Genomic DNA, 15249 nt, shown 5'->3' with positions numbered 1-15249 from the left:
GGTCACTATGGTGACTCTCCTGAAGCACATTCAGGACACTACACGCGTCCTGTGTGACTCGCTCAAGGAGATGGGGAATATTAATGCTAGAACTTCTGCCATGGCAGTGTCTGCGCGCAGGGCTTTGTGGTTGCATCAGTGGGTAGTGGACGCAGAATCAAAGCACAGTGTGGAATCCCTCCCTTTTTCAGGGGAATGGCTCATTGGGTTTGAGTTGGATACGTGGATTTCCAAAGTCACTGCTGGGAAATCCACGTTTCTCACCTCTGGGGCCCTGCCGGCTAGGCGTTCCTACTGGGGGCAGTCGATTCAGTCCTTTTGGTCTAACAGATTTCGTTCTAGGGCCAGAGGTGCCTCCAATGCACATAGAGGCACCAGAGGTAAGACAAAAAGACCAGCAAACACCGGTTCTCAGGAACAGATCACCAGTTCTGCTTCCACTAAGTCCTCAGCATGACGGTGCCCACCCACCCCGAGGAGATCTCGAGTTGGGAGCCCGACTGCGTCACTTCAGCCACATCTGGGAAAGCTCCTGCCAGGATACCTGGGTAAGGGACCTCATTTCTGAGGACTACAAGCTGGAGTTCGACGGTGCTCCTCCCCAACGATTTATCAAATCAAGCTTACCAGCTTTGGAGTATACGCAAGTTACGTTGCAACAGGCCATCCGAAAGTTGGTCCAGTCCCACGTCATTGTTCCAACACCGATATCAAAATGAGGCTGGGGTTATTACTCCAACCTGTAAGTGGTACCAAAGCCGGACGGCTCGGCACGGCCCATTTTGAATCTTAAGTCCTTGAATCCTTACCTAAAGGTTTTCAAGTTCAAAATGGAATCCCTGAGGGCAGTGATTGCGGGTCTGGAAGAACAGGAATTCCTGGTTTCCCTGGATATCAAGGACGCCTACCTTCGCATTCCAATTTGGACACCTCATCAGGCTTATCTGAGGTTTGCCTTACTGGACGATCACTACCAGTTCCATGCACTACTCTTTGGCCTGTCCACAGCTCCTAGGGTATTCACGAAGGTGTTGGCGGAGATGATGTTCCAACTCCGGGTCCAGGGAGTCAATGTTGTCCCTTACCTGGACGATCTTCTGATAAAAGCAAGATCCAGGGAGCTTTTATTGCTTCATATCGACCACACTATCCAACTTCTGTCATGCCATGGGTGGATTCTCAATCTACAGAAGTCCCACCTGGAACAGACTCAGCGGCTCCTGTTCTTGGGGATCTTACTGGATACGGTAGCCCAGAAGGTGTTCCTCCCGGAGGGCAAGGCGAGAACACTTCAGGAGATGGTCCGCATGGAGCTCCGTCCTGCTTGTGTATCCATCCATCTTTGCATCAGATTGTTGGGGAAGATGGTCGCCTCCTACGAGGCGACTCAATATGGGAGGTTCCATGCCAGAACATTTCAATTGGATCTCCTGAGCAAGTGGCCTGGATCACATCTACAGTTGCACCGGATGCTTCAGCTGTCACCTCAGGCCAGGATTTCCCTCCTGTGGTGGTTGCAGTCCTCCAATCTCCTGGAAGGCCGGAGTTTCGGGATCCAGGATTGGACCATCCTCACGACGGATACGAGGATGGGGTGCTGTCACCCAAGGGGCACAGTTCCGATTCAGGTGGTCAGCCCACGAAGCCCTCCTTCCGATCAACATTCTGGAACTTCGGGCGATCTACAATGCTGTGCCTCAGGCCTCTCCTCTGCTCATGAATCACGCGATCCAAGTTCAGTCGGACAAACGCCACTGCAGTGGCGTACATCAATCGGCAAGGAGGGACAAAAAGCAGAGCCTGCATGCGAGAGGTGTCGAAGATAGTCCTCTGGGCGGAAAGAAATGCGAGAGCAATGTCGGCAATCTTCATTCCGGGTGTAGACAACTGGGAAGCGGACTTACTTAGTCGTCACGCCCTCCACCCGGGGGAGTGGGGACTCCACCATCAGGTGTTCCAGCAGATCATTCACCGGTGAGGCTGCCCGCAGATAGATATGATGGCTTCTCGTCTCAACAAGAAGCTTCACTGGTATTGCTCTCGAACCAGGGACCCTCAGGCGAGGGCAGTGGAGGCACTGACGTCGCCTTGGCCTTACCTGCTGGTCTACCTGTTTCCTCCGATTCCGTTGCTCCCAAGAGTGTTAAAGCGAATCAGAAATCAAGGAGTCCAGATAGTGTGGTACACGGATCTTGTGGACATGTCTGTCGAAGACCCTTGGCCTCTACCACTAAGAAGCAATCTTCTTCAACAAGGACCGTTCGTCTACCCGGACTTACAAAGATTTTGTTTGACGGCATGGAGGTTGAGTGGAACATCCTAGCTCACAAAAGCCTTTCCAAAAAGGATATTGCTTCCATGGTTCAGGCCAGGAAACCTGTGACGTCAAAACACTATCATCATATCTGAATAAGATATGTCTCTTGGTGCGAGGAACGCACATATCCACCTGCAGAGTTCCACTTGGGACGTTTCTTACGTTTCCTGCAGGCTGGTGTAGATAAGGGCTTGTGTCTGGGTTCCATTAAGGTCCAGATTTCAGCTCTCTCCATTTTCTTCGAGAAGAAACTGGCACTGTTGCCAGAGGTTCAGACCTTCTTGACTTCACATACAACCTCCTTTTGTGCCGCCTATGGTGCCCTGGGATTTGAATGTGGTTTTGGAATTTCTACAGTCCTCCTGGTTTGAGCCTCTGATGACGGCAGAAGACGTACCTCACGTGGAAGATATTGATGATACTGGCCCTGCCTACTGCTAGGCGTGTCTCAGAATTAAGGGCCTTATCGTGTAAAAGACTGTACTTGGTCTTTTACGAGGACAGAGCGGAGCTCAGGACAGGCAGCAGTTCCTGCCGAAGGTTGTCTCTGCGTTTTACCTAAGTCAACCTATTGTTCCGTCCAGTTCTGACACTTCTGCTCCTCCAGAGGCATTGGATGCGGTGCGAGCCTTGAAGATCTATGTCAAACGAACGGCTCGGATCAGAAAGATGTATTCCTTGTTCGTGCTCTATGATGCACTGAAAAAGGGTTGTCCTGCTTTGAAGCAGTCCATTGCTCATTGGCTTAGGCTTACTATCCAACAGGCCTATGTGTCGGCTGATTTACCTGTTCTTAAGTCTCTGAAAGACCACTCTACAAGATCTGTGGGCTCTTCCTGGGCGGCTGCCCGAGGAGTCTCGGCCTTGCAACTATGCCGAGTTGCTACTTGGTCGGGGAAGAACACCTTTGTGAAGTTCTTCAAGTTTGATACCCTAGCAAGGAGGATACCCAGTTTGAGCAGATGGTGCTGCAGCAGTCTCCGCACATTCCCGCCCGTTCTGGAAGCTTTGGGACGTCCCCATCGTACTAAGTCTCCCCAATATCCCTTATGGATGCTAGAGAAAATAGGATTTTAATTTACCTACCGGTAAAAAAAAATTCTCGTAGTCCATAAGGGATATAGGGAGCCCGCATCAGTGCGTTGACTTTTCTGCAGGTTCTCTGTTATGTGGTTACCTGTTCAGCTGTTGCTGGTTATTAGTGATGAGCGGATTCGGTTTTACTCTGTTTTACTCGGTTCTCAAAACGGCATCTTATTGGCTCACAGATGTCACATGTTTTGGATAGCCAATAAGATGCCGTTTTGAGAACCGAGTAAAACAGAGTAAAACCGAATCCGCTCATCACTAGTTGTTATATGTTCATGGTGTGCTGGTATTAAATCTCACTACTCTTTATCATGTTCCTTTTCTCATATATGTCCTTTCTCCTTCGGGCACTGTTTTATCTATAACTGCCTGTGGGAGGGGGTATAGAGGGGAGGAGCCAGCACACCCAGTGAAGAAATTTAAAGTGCACCGGCTCCTTTGGACCACGTCTATACCTCATCGTACTAAGTCTCCCCAATATCCCTTATGGACTATGAGAAAAGAATTTACCGGTAGGTAATAAAAATCCTATTTTACAGGTAGTTTTCCTCAGGATTCTTCTAAACTCGTAGTGCATTGATGATCTGACATAGAGATCCACAGTCTGTTTCTGGGTACACACCTTACCGACTAGGACGACTGACTTGGTAAGCTGTATGCACTTACCAATCGGCTGCTCAATAGATCTGACCAGACATCTCAACTGAGCGGGCATTTAAATCTAAAATTATTGTTGGTCCTGCATCATCTCCCGCAATATTCGGTGACTCTATTACCATACACTTTTTCAGTAAACGTACTGTATAACAACTTACAACTGGATCACAAAGCACCCACTTTCTCCAACGTCCTCTTTCATGGAAGGAAACCAATCTGCCAATAGTATAGTTTTATGGTCTTTTCATTTCACAATAACTAAAGCACCTTCTAATATTCTGCAGCTCACTCACACATACAGCATATGCTAGCAGTGAAACATTGTCCGTTCCTCCAACAGAGCACTTACACATCAGATGGGCGTCCTGTGTATACAGAAACACGTTACTTGTGTACAAGGAAATTCCACAATGCAGTTTGGGTGGGCAAATTAGACATGAGGATATCGTGTCTATATTCCATAACATTTATGCAGTGTTTACAATATTATTTAACAATTTTAGTCCTCATTTTGGTTCACCCAAACAGAAGCTTAATGGCTTTGGTTTTCATGTATATGGCATTTTTCAAACCAAATACTGTTGCACAGTTTAAAATAAAACATTATATATAATATACATATATATAGTAATAAGGTACTTCATATAAAGATTAGCGTCTGTCTCACCGTATACAGGTTGAGTATCCCATATCCAAATATTCCGAAATACGGAATATTCCGAAATACAGACTTTTTTGAGTGAGACTGAGATAGTGAAACTTTTGTTTTTTGATGGCTCAATGTACACAAACTGTTTAATACTCAAAGTTATTAAAAATATTGTATTAAATGACCTTCAGGCTGTGTGCATAAGGTGTATATGAAACATAAATGAATTGTGTGAATGTACAAACACTTTGTTTAATGAACAAAGTTATAAAAAATATTGGCTAAAATTACCTTCAGGCTGTGTGTATAAGGTGTATATGTGACATAAATGCATTATGTGCTTAGATTTAGGTCCCATCACCATAATATCTCATTATGGTATGCAATTATTCCAAAATACGGGAAAATCCCATTTCCAAAATTCCTCTGGTCCCAAGCATTTTGGATAAGGGATACTCAACCTGTATTGTCATGTCTCATTGAGATGAGTATCCTTACCATTGTAGCAGTTATCAGGTCATGGAAAAGGCTTCCTATTTTATACTGTATGACCGGACGTTGCAAGTCTCGCCCCTTCTGCAATGCCTATATATGTGAAGGGCACTGAGCTAACTTCATCAAAACCTAGAAAAAAATAAAAGATTATATATTAGTGTGTACAGGGCCCCATACACTAGAGAGATGATGCCCGATTTCGGACATTCGGCACGATATATTGGATGAAATCGGGCATTTTTGAGGTGTTTCCGATACGATGCGCGTTCCTGTGAGCATCTGATCTTCCAGATTGAATGTGCTGCACATTCAATCAGGTCCGACCTGGGGGCTGGGATCGCCCAAGATATATTGTTTGCAAAAGGGCAGCATACAATGTATCTTGGCCGATCCTGCCCCTCAGGAGGCTGCTGGGGTGATTGCCTGCGATCGCCTCTGACATGTGGTCGCTCTAATGTATGGGGCCCATATGTCTATATTTGTCTTACACTGCAACTGATCTTTTCCCAGTTTTGTGATAACGTTCTAGAAACAGACCTGTAACAAAGTACTGGAGAATGTGCAGCCTACACAGTTCTGCAGTACAGGCCGTGATCTCCAGGGTGATTCACAATGAATTTGACTTCTAGGAATTGTCCTACTGATTGCCACATCAACAACACAAGGGGGTGTTGGTTAAGGCGAAGGAATGATTCACCGTTGCTGGCATGCTGATCATTAATATGCCACGTCTTGTAAGGACATTTCAGCATCTTATCACAATCTAAATGACCCTTTTTTTGCTGTGTAAAAAAACAAAAACAACACTGTACAAAGCTTGCCTCAAGCGTCTGAAATCATTATAAGCTTCTGTCAACAATTGAAACTTCAATTGAAAATTGAAACTTCTAACAAATGAACTTGTAAATGATACTGGGAATTTTTTGGTCAGTCATGTCTTTGCATCCAATACATGCAGGAATCCGCTGAATGTAACAAAACTGCTCTCTATCTGAATTATGTCCAAAGTAATTATTTAGATTTTGCTTTCTGGTTGATATTTTTTATTGACCTATTTATGTTGGATTAGAAAGAAAAATATAAAAGATGTAGTAAAATGGCTGTTTCAGTGAGATCTACAGTATATATTTATTTTTTGTTTGTTTTTTTTGAGACGTCAGAAAATGATTTTTGAAAGTGAATTCCTGAAAATAAACTTGTGATATGCAGATGAATCCATTGTTGATTTTGTGACTTTGTTCTTATTGGTTACAGTGGATCTTTCATCATTAAATGAAATGGATGTACTGTACGGTTAGGGCCATATATATCTGATCACTGACACAATTGTCCTAATTTTGGCTAAAATACTGGTGCCGGACTCCCGACACGGATCAGAATAGCGGCGCCAGAATCCCAAGTAGGATCCCAATGCCGGCGCCAGGATCCCAATTGACGGACAGCTGTGCCACCAGAGAAGTAAGGTGGGGAGGTTAGGGTTAGGCTGAAGGGGGAGATTGGGTATAGGCTGCTGGAAGGGGGGGGGGGGGGGGCGTTAGGGTTAGGCACCACTGGGGAGATTAGGGTTAGGTTTCCGGGATGGGGGGAGGGTTGTTATAATTGCTTCCCGACTCGGGATTCGAACAATCGGGATGCCGCGCTTGGTATTCTCACCACCGGCATTTCAGCCCCAACCCAGTATGTCGCCACAATTGATTTGAAATGAAAAAATGGAGATGCAGTTGAAGTGCAGATTAGGAATTGCAACCATTTTTCTCTAACGTCCTAGTGGATGCTGGGAACTCCGTAAGGACCATGGGGAATAGCGGGCTCCGAAGGAGGCTGGGCACTCTAGAAAGATTTATGACTACCTGGTGTGCACTGGCTCCTCCCACTATGACCCTCCTCCAAGCCTCGGTTAGATCTCGTGCCCGGCCGAGGTTGGATGCACACTAGGGGCTCTCCTGAGCCCTTAGAAAGAAAGTATAGATTTAGGTTTTTTATTTTCAGTGAGACCTGCTGGCAACAGGCTCACTGCAGCGAGGGACTAAGGGGAGAAGAAGCGAACTCGCCTGCTTGCAGCCGGATTGGGCTTCTTAGGCTACTGGACACCATTAGCTCCAGAGGGATCGACCGCAGGCCCAGTCCTTGGTGTTCGGTCCCGGAGCCGCGCCGCCGTCCCCCTTACAGAGCCAGAAGCAAGAAGAGGTCCGGAAAATCGGCGGCAGAAGACATCAGTCTTCACCAAGGTAGCGCACAGCACTGCAGCTGTGCGCCATTGCTCCTCATACACACTTCACACTCCGGTCACTGAGGGTGCAGGGCGCTGGGGGGGGGCGCCCTGAGAAGCAATAATAACACCTTGGCTGGCAAAAATACCACAATATATAGCCCCAGAGGCTATATATGTGGAAAATACCCCTGCCAGAATCCAGAAAAAAGCGGGAGAATAGTCCGCGGAAAAGGGGCGGAGCTATCTCCTGCAGCACACTGGCGCCATTTCTCTCCTATTAGGCTCCTATTTTTAGGGGATCAAATGTTATCGGACAAATTAACAATCATAAATAAAATGTTCATTTTCATGTTCATTTTTAATACGTTGTTGAGGATACTTTGCAGACAATTACTGCCTGAAGTCTGGAACCCATGGACATCACCAAATGCTAGCTTTCCTCCTTTAACCATTTGTCAGGCCTTTACGCCAGAGGTCTTTCAGTTTTGTTTGTTCATGGGTCTTTCTGCCTTTAGTGTTGTTTCAACAAGTTTAATGTATTGCTCAATTGGGTTGAGATCAGATCATTCACTCTGTCATTGCAGAATATTCCACGTTACCTTAAAAAACTCCTGGGTTGCTTTCACAGTTTGTTTTGGGCCATTGTCCATCTGTACTGTGAAGCACCATGAAATCAACGTTGCTGAATCTAAACCGACAGTATATCTCTATGCACTTCAGAATTCATCTAGCTGCTTCGGTCACATCATCAATAAACACTAGTGACCCAGTGGCATTGAAAGCCATGCAGGAACATTCCCTCACAAAGCCTTCACCATGTTTTACATAAGATATGATATGCTTCAGCTCATAGAGCCATTCCAAGCCTTCTCCATACTTTCTCTAGCATCCATAAGCTATATTGGGGAATCTAGTACGATGGGTTATAGATGAGTCCAAAGGAGCCAGTGCACTTTAAATTTCTTCAACTGGGTGTGCTGGCTCCTCCCCTCTATGCCCCCTCCCACAGGCAGTTTAGAAAAAAGTGCCCTCAGGAAAGGATGCACATCTCTGAGCTCCAGAGAGTTTTCTTCCATTTCTATATTCTGTTTGTTATTTTCGGTATGCTGTCTGGGCAACAGCATACCTGCACCGTGGGAGTTGGGGGCGGTCACCGGCCTTCCGAGGTGCAGAGCCGCTTCCCCGCTGCAGGACCACTGCCCTGAGGGGTTGTTGTTCAGCGGGGCACTGCGCCTTGGCTGTCACAGCTGCCGCACACCCCTAACGCTTCCTGTAGGTGACATCAGTGGTGAGTACAAACCGGGGGTCCCCGGGGCAAAGTGCGGCGTACGGGACCATCCGGGGGGGGGGGAGGGGGTCCCGCTAAGATTCCCCGTGTGGAACTGGCACAAGAACGCTTGATTAGCACTTGTGATGTTTTGAGCTAAAAAGGAGACTTTGCCAGTATAATATATTAGTGTAACTCTGGCGCCATTGGAGGGGGCGGAGCTACATCAGAGCGGGTCCTGAGGTGTTTTGGCGCCTTCCTCTGCTTACTGTAGCCATCCACAGCACATAGCGCTTCCTGATTCCTCAGCCACGCTAGATATCTGGTACAGGGTGTAGCGAAGGTGGAGAGCCATTTGTGTACACTGGGGGGTAATTCCAAGTTGATTGCAGCAGGAATTTTGTTAGCAGTTGGGCAAAACCATGTGCACTGCAGGGGAGGCAGATATAACATGTGCAGAGAGAGTTAGATTTGGGTGGGTTATTTTGTTTCTGTGCAGGGTAAATACTGGCTGCTTTATTTCTCTGACGTCCTAAGTGGATGCTGGGACTCCGTAAGGACCATGGGGAATAGCGGCTCCGCAGGAGACTGGGCACAACTAAAGAAAGCTTTAGGACTACCTGGTGTGCACTGGCTCCTCCCACTATGACCCTCCTCCAGACCTCAGTTAGAATCTTGTGCCCGGCAAAGCTGGATGCACACTAGGGGCTCTCCTGAGCTCCTAGAGAGAAAGTATATTTTAGGTTTTTTATTTTACAGTGAGATCTGCTGGCAACAGACTCACTGCAGCGAGGGACTAAGGGGAGAAGAAGCGAACCTACCTAACTGGTGGTAGCTTGGGCTTCTTAGGCTACTGGACACCATTAGCTCCAGAGGGATTGACCGCATGGAACCGGCCATTGATGTTTGGTCCCGGAGCCACGCCGCCGGCCCCCTTACAGAGCCAGAAGCAAGAAGAGTCCGGAAAATCGGCGGCAGAAGACATCAGTCTTCACCAAGGTAGCGCACAGCACTGCAGCTGTGCGCCATTGCTCCTCATACACACTTCACACTCCGGTCACTGAGGGTGCAGGGCGCTGGGGGGGGGGCGCCCTGAGCAGCAATAAAAACACCTTGGCTGGCAAATATATCACAATATATAGCCCCAGAGGCTATATATGTGATAAATACTAGTGATGAGTGGATTCGGTTTTACTCGGTTCTCAAAACAGCATCTTATTGGCTCTCGGATGTCACGTGTTTTGGATAGCCAATAAGATGCCGTTTTGAGAACCGAGTAAAACCGAACCTCGCTCATCACTAATAAATACCCCTGCCAGAATCCATAAAAAAGCGGGAGAAAAGTCAGCGAAAAAGGGGCGGAGCTATCTCCCTCAGCACACTGGCGCCATTTTATCTTCACAGTGCAGCTGGAAGACAGCTCCCCAGGCTCTCCCCTGTAGTTTTCAGGCTCAAAGGGTTAAAAAGAGAGGGGGGGCACTAAATTTAGGCGCAATATTGTTTATACAAGCAGCTATTGGGGGAAAAATCACTCAGTTATAGTGTTAATCCCTGCATTATGTAGCGCTTTGGTGTGTGCTGGCATACTCTCTCTCTGTCTCCCCAAAGGACTTTGTGGGGTCCTGTCCTCAGTCAGAGCATTCCCTGTGTGTGTGCTGTGTGTCGGTACGGCTGTGTCGACATGTGGGATGAGGAAGGTTACGTGGAGGTGGAGCAGAGGCCGATAAATGGGATGTCGCCCCCTGTGGGGCCGACACCAGAGTGGATGGATAGGTGGAATGTATTAACCGACATAAAACAGATGTGGGACAGCCGGCTTCTCAGCCCGCGCCTGCCCAGGCGTCTCAAAGGCCATCAGGGGCTCAAAAAAGCGCCCGTTACCTCAGATGGCAGACACAGATGTCGACACGGAGTCTGACTCCAGTGTCGACGGGGTTGAGACATATACACAATCCACTAGGAACATCCGTTACATGATCTCGGCAATGAAAAATGTGTTATGCATTTCTGATATGAACCCAAGTACCACATAAAAGGGGTTTTATTTTTGGGGAGAAAAAGCAGCCAGTGTTTTGTTCCCCCATCAGATGAATGAATGAAGTGTGTAAAGTAGCGTGGGTTCCCCCGATAAGAAACTGGTAATTTCTAAAAAGTTACTGATGGCGTACCCTTTCCCGCCAGAGGATAGGTCACGTTGGGAGATATCCCTTAGGGTGGATAAGGCGCTCACACGTTTGTCAAAAAAGGTGGCACTGCCGTCTTAGGATACGGCCACCTTGAAGGAGCCTGCTGATAAAAAGCAGGAGGCTATCCTGAAGTCTGTATATACACACTCAGGTTATATACTGAGACCTGCAATTGCCTCAGCATAAATAGTGCTGCTGCAGCGTGGTCTGATACCCAGTCAGATAATATTAATACTCTAAGACAGGGATAATAGTTTGCTAACATAGAGCATATTAAAGACGTCGTCTTAGATATAAAGGATGCACAGAGGGATATTTGCCGGCTGGCATCCAGAATTAATGCAATGTCCATTCTGCCAGGAGGGTATTAGAAACCCGGCAGTGGACAGGTGATGCTGCCTATAAAAGGCACATGGAGATTCTGCCTTATAAGGGTGAGGAATTGTTTGGGGATGGTCTCTGGGACCTCGTATCCACAGCAACAGCTTGGAAGAAAATTTTTTACCTCAGGTTTCCTCACAGCCTAAGAAAGCACTGTATTTTCAGGTACAGTCCTTTCGGCTTCAGAAAAGCAAGCGGGTCAAAGGCGCTTCCTTTCTGCACAGAGACAAGGGAAGAAGGAAAAAGCTGCACCAGCAGCCAGTTCCCAGGATCAAAAATCTTCCCCCGCTTCCTCTGAGTCCACCGCATGACGTTGGGGCTCCACAGGTGGAGATATGTGCGGTAGGGGCGCGTCTCGGGAACTTCCGGGACCAGTGGGCTTGCCCACAGGTGGATCCCTAGGTTCTGCAAATAGTATCACAGGGATACAAGCTGGAGTTCGAGGCGACTCCCCCTCGCCATTACCTCACATCAGCCTTGCCTGCTGCCCTCGGAGAAAGGTAGTACTGGTGGCAATTCACAAGCTGTACTTCCAGCAGGTGAAATCAAGGTACCCCTCCTTCAACAAGGCCGGGGTTACTATTCCAAAATGTTGTGGTACCGAAACCAGACTGTTCGGTGAGACCCATTCTAAAATTGAAAGCCTTGAACACTTATATACGAAGGTTCAAGTTCAAAATGGAATCGCTCAGGGCGATTATTGCAAGCCTGGAGAATTTCATGGTAGCACTGGACATCAAGGATGCTTACCTGCATGTCCCTATTTACCCTCTTCACCAGGAGTACCTCAAAATTGTGGTACAGGATTGTCATTACCAATTCCAGACGTTGCCGTTGGTCTGTCCCCGGCACCGAGGTATTTACCAAGGTAATGGCTGAAATAATTATCCCGTACTTGGACGATCTCCTTATAAAGGCGAGGTCCAAGGAGCAGTTGTTAGGCGGAGTAGCACTATCTCGGGAAGTGCTACAACAGCACGGCTGGATTCTGAATATTCCAAAGTCGCAGCTGGTTCCTACGACGCGTCTACTGTTCCTGGGTATGGTTCTGGACACAGAACAGGATAAAAAGGGTTTCTCCCGGAGGAGAAGTCCAAGGAGTTGTCGTCTCTAGACAGAGACCTCCTAATACGTATACAGGTGTCGGTGCATCAATGCACGCGAGCCCTGGGAAGGATGGTAGCTTCTTACGAAGAAATTCCATTCGCCAGGTCCCATGCAAGGATTTTCCAGTGGGATCTGTTGGACAAGTGGTCCGGGTCGCATCTTCAGATGCATCGGCGGATAACCCTGTCTCCAAGGGCCAGGGTGTCGCTGTTGTGGTGGCTGCAGAGTGCTCATCTTCTAGGGGGCCGCAGATTCGGCTTACAGGACTGGGTCCTGGTGACCACGGATGCCAGCCTTCGAGGCTGGGGGGCAGTCACACAGGGAAGAAACTTCCAAGGCTATGGAAAAGTCAGGAGACTTCCCTACACATAAATATTCTGGAACTAAGGGCCATTTACAATGCCCTAAGTCAGGCTAGACCCCTGCTTCAACACCGGCTGGTGCTGATCTAGTCAGACAACATCACGGCGGTCGCTCATGTAAACCGACAGGGCGGCACAAGAAGCAGGATGGCGATGGCAGAAGCCACAAGGATTCTCCGATGGGCGGAAAATCATGTGTTAGCACTGTCAGCAGTGTTCATTCCCGGAGTAGACAACTGAGAAGCAGACTTTCTCAGAAGACACGACCTCCACCCGGGAGAGTGGGGACTTCATCCAGAAGTTTTCCAAATGATTGTACACCGTTGGGAAAGGCCACAGGTGGACATGATGGCGTCCCGCCTCAACAAAAAGCTACAAAGATATTGCGCCAGGTCAAGGGACCCTCAGGCGATAGCTGTGGACGCTCTGGTAACACCGTGGGTGTACCAGTCGGTGTATGTGTTCCCGTCTCTGCCTCTCTTACCCAGGGTAATGAGAATAATAAGAAGGAGAGGAGTAAGAACTATACTCATTGTTCCAGGTTGGCCAAGAAGAGCTTGGTAACCAGAACTCCAAGAAATGATCTCAGAGGACCCATGGCCTCTGCCGCTCAGACAGGACCTGCTGCAGCAGGGGGCCTGTCTGTTCCAAGACGTACCGCGGCTGCGTTTGACGGCATGGCGGTTGAACGCCGGATCCTGAAGGAAAAGGGCATTCCGGAGGAAGTTATCCCTACGCTATTTAAAGCTAGGAAAGAAGTGAACGCAAACCATTATCACCGCATATGGTGGAAATATGTTGCGTGCTGTGAGGCCAGGAAGGCCCCAAAGGAGAAATTTCAGCTAGGTCGATTTCTGCACTTCCTACAGTCAGAGGTGACTATGGGCCTAAAATTGGGTTCCATGAAGGTCCAGATTTCGGCTCTATCGATTTTCTTCCAAAATAGAACTGGCTTCACTGCCTGAAGTTCGGACTTTTGTTAAGGGAGTGCTGCATAGTCAGCCCCCGTTTGTGCCTCAAGTGGCACCGTGGGATCTCAACGTGGTGTTGGATTTCCTGAAGTCGCATTGGGTTGAGCCACTTAAATCCGTGGAGCTACAATACCTCACGTGGAAAGTGGTCATGCTGTGGGCCGTGGCGTCGGCCAGGCGTGTATCAGAATTGGCGGTTTTGTCATACAAAAGCCCTTATCTGTATTTTATATGGATAAGGTGGAATTGAGGACTCGTTCCCAATTCCTTCCTAAGGTGGTATCAGTTTTTCATGTGAACCAACCTATTGTGGTGCCTGCGGCTACTTGGGACTTGGAGGATTCCAAGTTACTGGACGTAGTCAGGGCCCTGAAAAGTATATGTTTCCAGGACGGCTGGAGTCAGGAAAACTGACTCGCTATTTATCCTGTATGCACCCTACAAGCTGGGTGCTCCTGCTTCTAAACAGACTATTGCTCGCTGGATCTGTAGCACGATTCAACTTGCACATGCTGCGGCTGGACTGCCGCACCCTAAATCTGTAAAAGCCCATTCCACGAGGAAGGTGGGCTCTTCTTGGGCGGCTGCCCGAGGGGTCTCGGCATTACAGCTTTGCCGAGCAGCTACTTGGTCGGGTTCAAACACGTTTGCAAAATTCTACAAGTTTGATACCCTGGCTGAGGAGGACCTTGTGTTTGCTCATTCGGTGCTGCAGAGTCATCCGCACTCTCCCGCCCGTTTGGGAGCTTTGGTATAATCCCCATGGTCCTTACGGAGTCCCAGCATCCACTTAGGACGTCAGAGAAAATAAGATTTTACTCACCGGTAAATCTATTTCTCGTAGTCCGTAGTGGATGCTGGGCGCCCATCCCAAGTGCGGATTGTCTGCAATACTTGTTTATAGTTATTGCCTAACTAAAGGGTTATTGTTGAGCCATCTGTTGAGAGGCTCAGTTATATTTCATACTGTTAACTGGGTATAGTATCACGAGTTATACGGTGTGATTGGTGTGGCTGGTATGAGTCTTACCCGGGATTTAAAAATCCTTCCTTATTGTGTCAGCTCTTCCGGGCACAGTATCCTAACTGAGGTCTGGAGGAGGGTCATAGTGGGAGGAGCCAGTGCACACCAGGTAGTCCTAAAGCTTTCTTTAGTTGTGCCCAGTCTCCTGCGGAGCCGCTATTCCCCATGGTCCTTACGGAGTCCCAGCATCCACTACGGACTACGAGAAATAGATTTACCGGTGAGTAAAATCTTATTTTTACACTGCAAATTAGATTGCAGATTGAACACACCACACCCAAATCTAACTCTCTCTGCACATGTTAAATCTGCCCCCCCTGCAGTGCACATGGTTTTGCCCAACTGCTAACAAAATTCCTGCTGCGATCAACTTGGAATTACCCCCACTATCTGGATCCTATTTAGGACAGAAATTTTTAGTGTTTACTGTATTATAGGGCGCTGACAGCCTCACTGGGGCTGTGCAGCTCGGGGAGTGCTGGTGTCTTCTCTCTCTCCTCACATACAGTAGGGCAGGCTTTCAATATCACTG

The sequence above is a fragment of the Pseudophryne corroboree genome, chromosome 10 (assembly GCF_028390025.1).
Source record: "Pseudophryne corroboree isolate aPseCor3 chromosome 10, aPseCor3.hap2, whole genome shotgun sequence".
Lineage (NCBI taxonomy): Eukaryota > Metazoa > Chordata > Amphibia > Anura > Myobatrachidae > Pseudophryne > Pseudophryne corroboree.
This window is presented reverse-complemented; position numbering follows the sequence as displayed.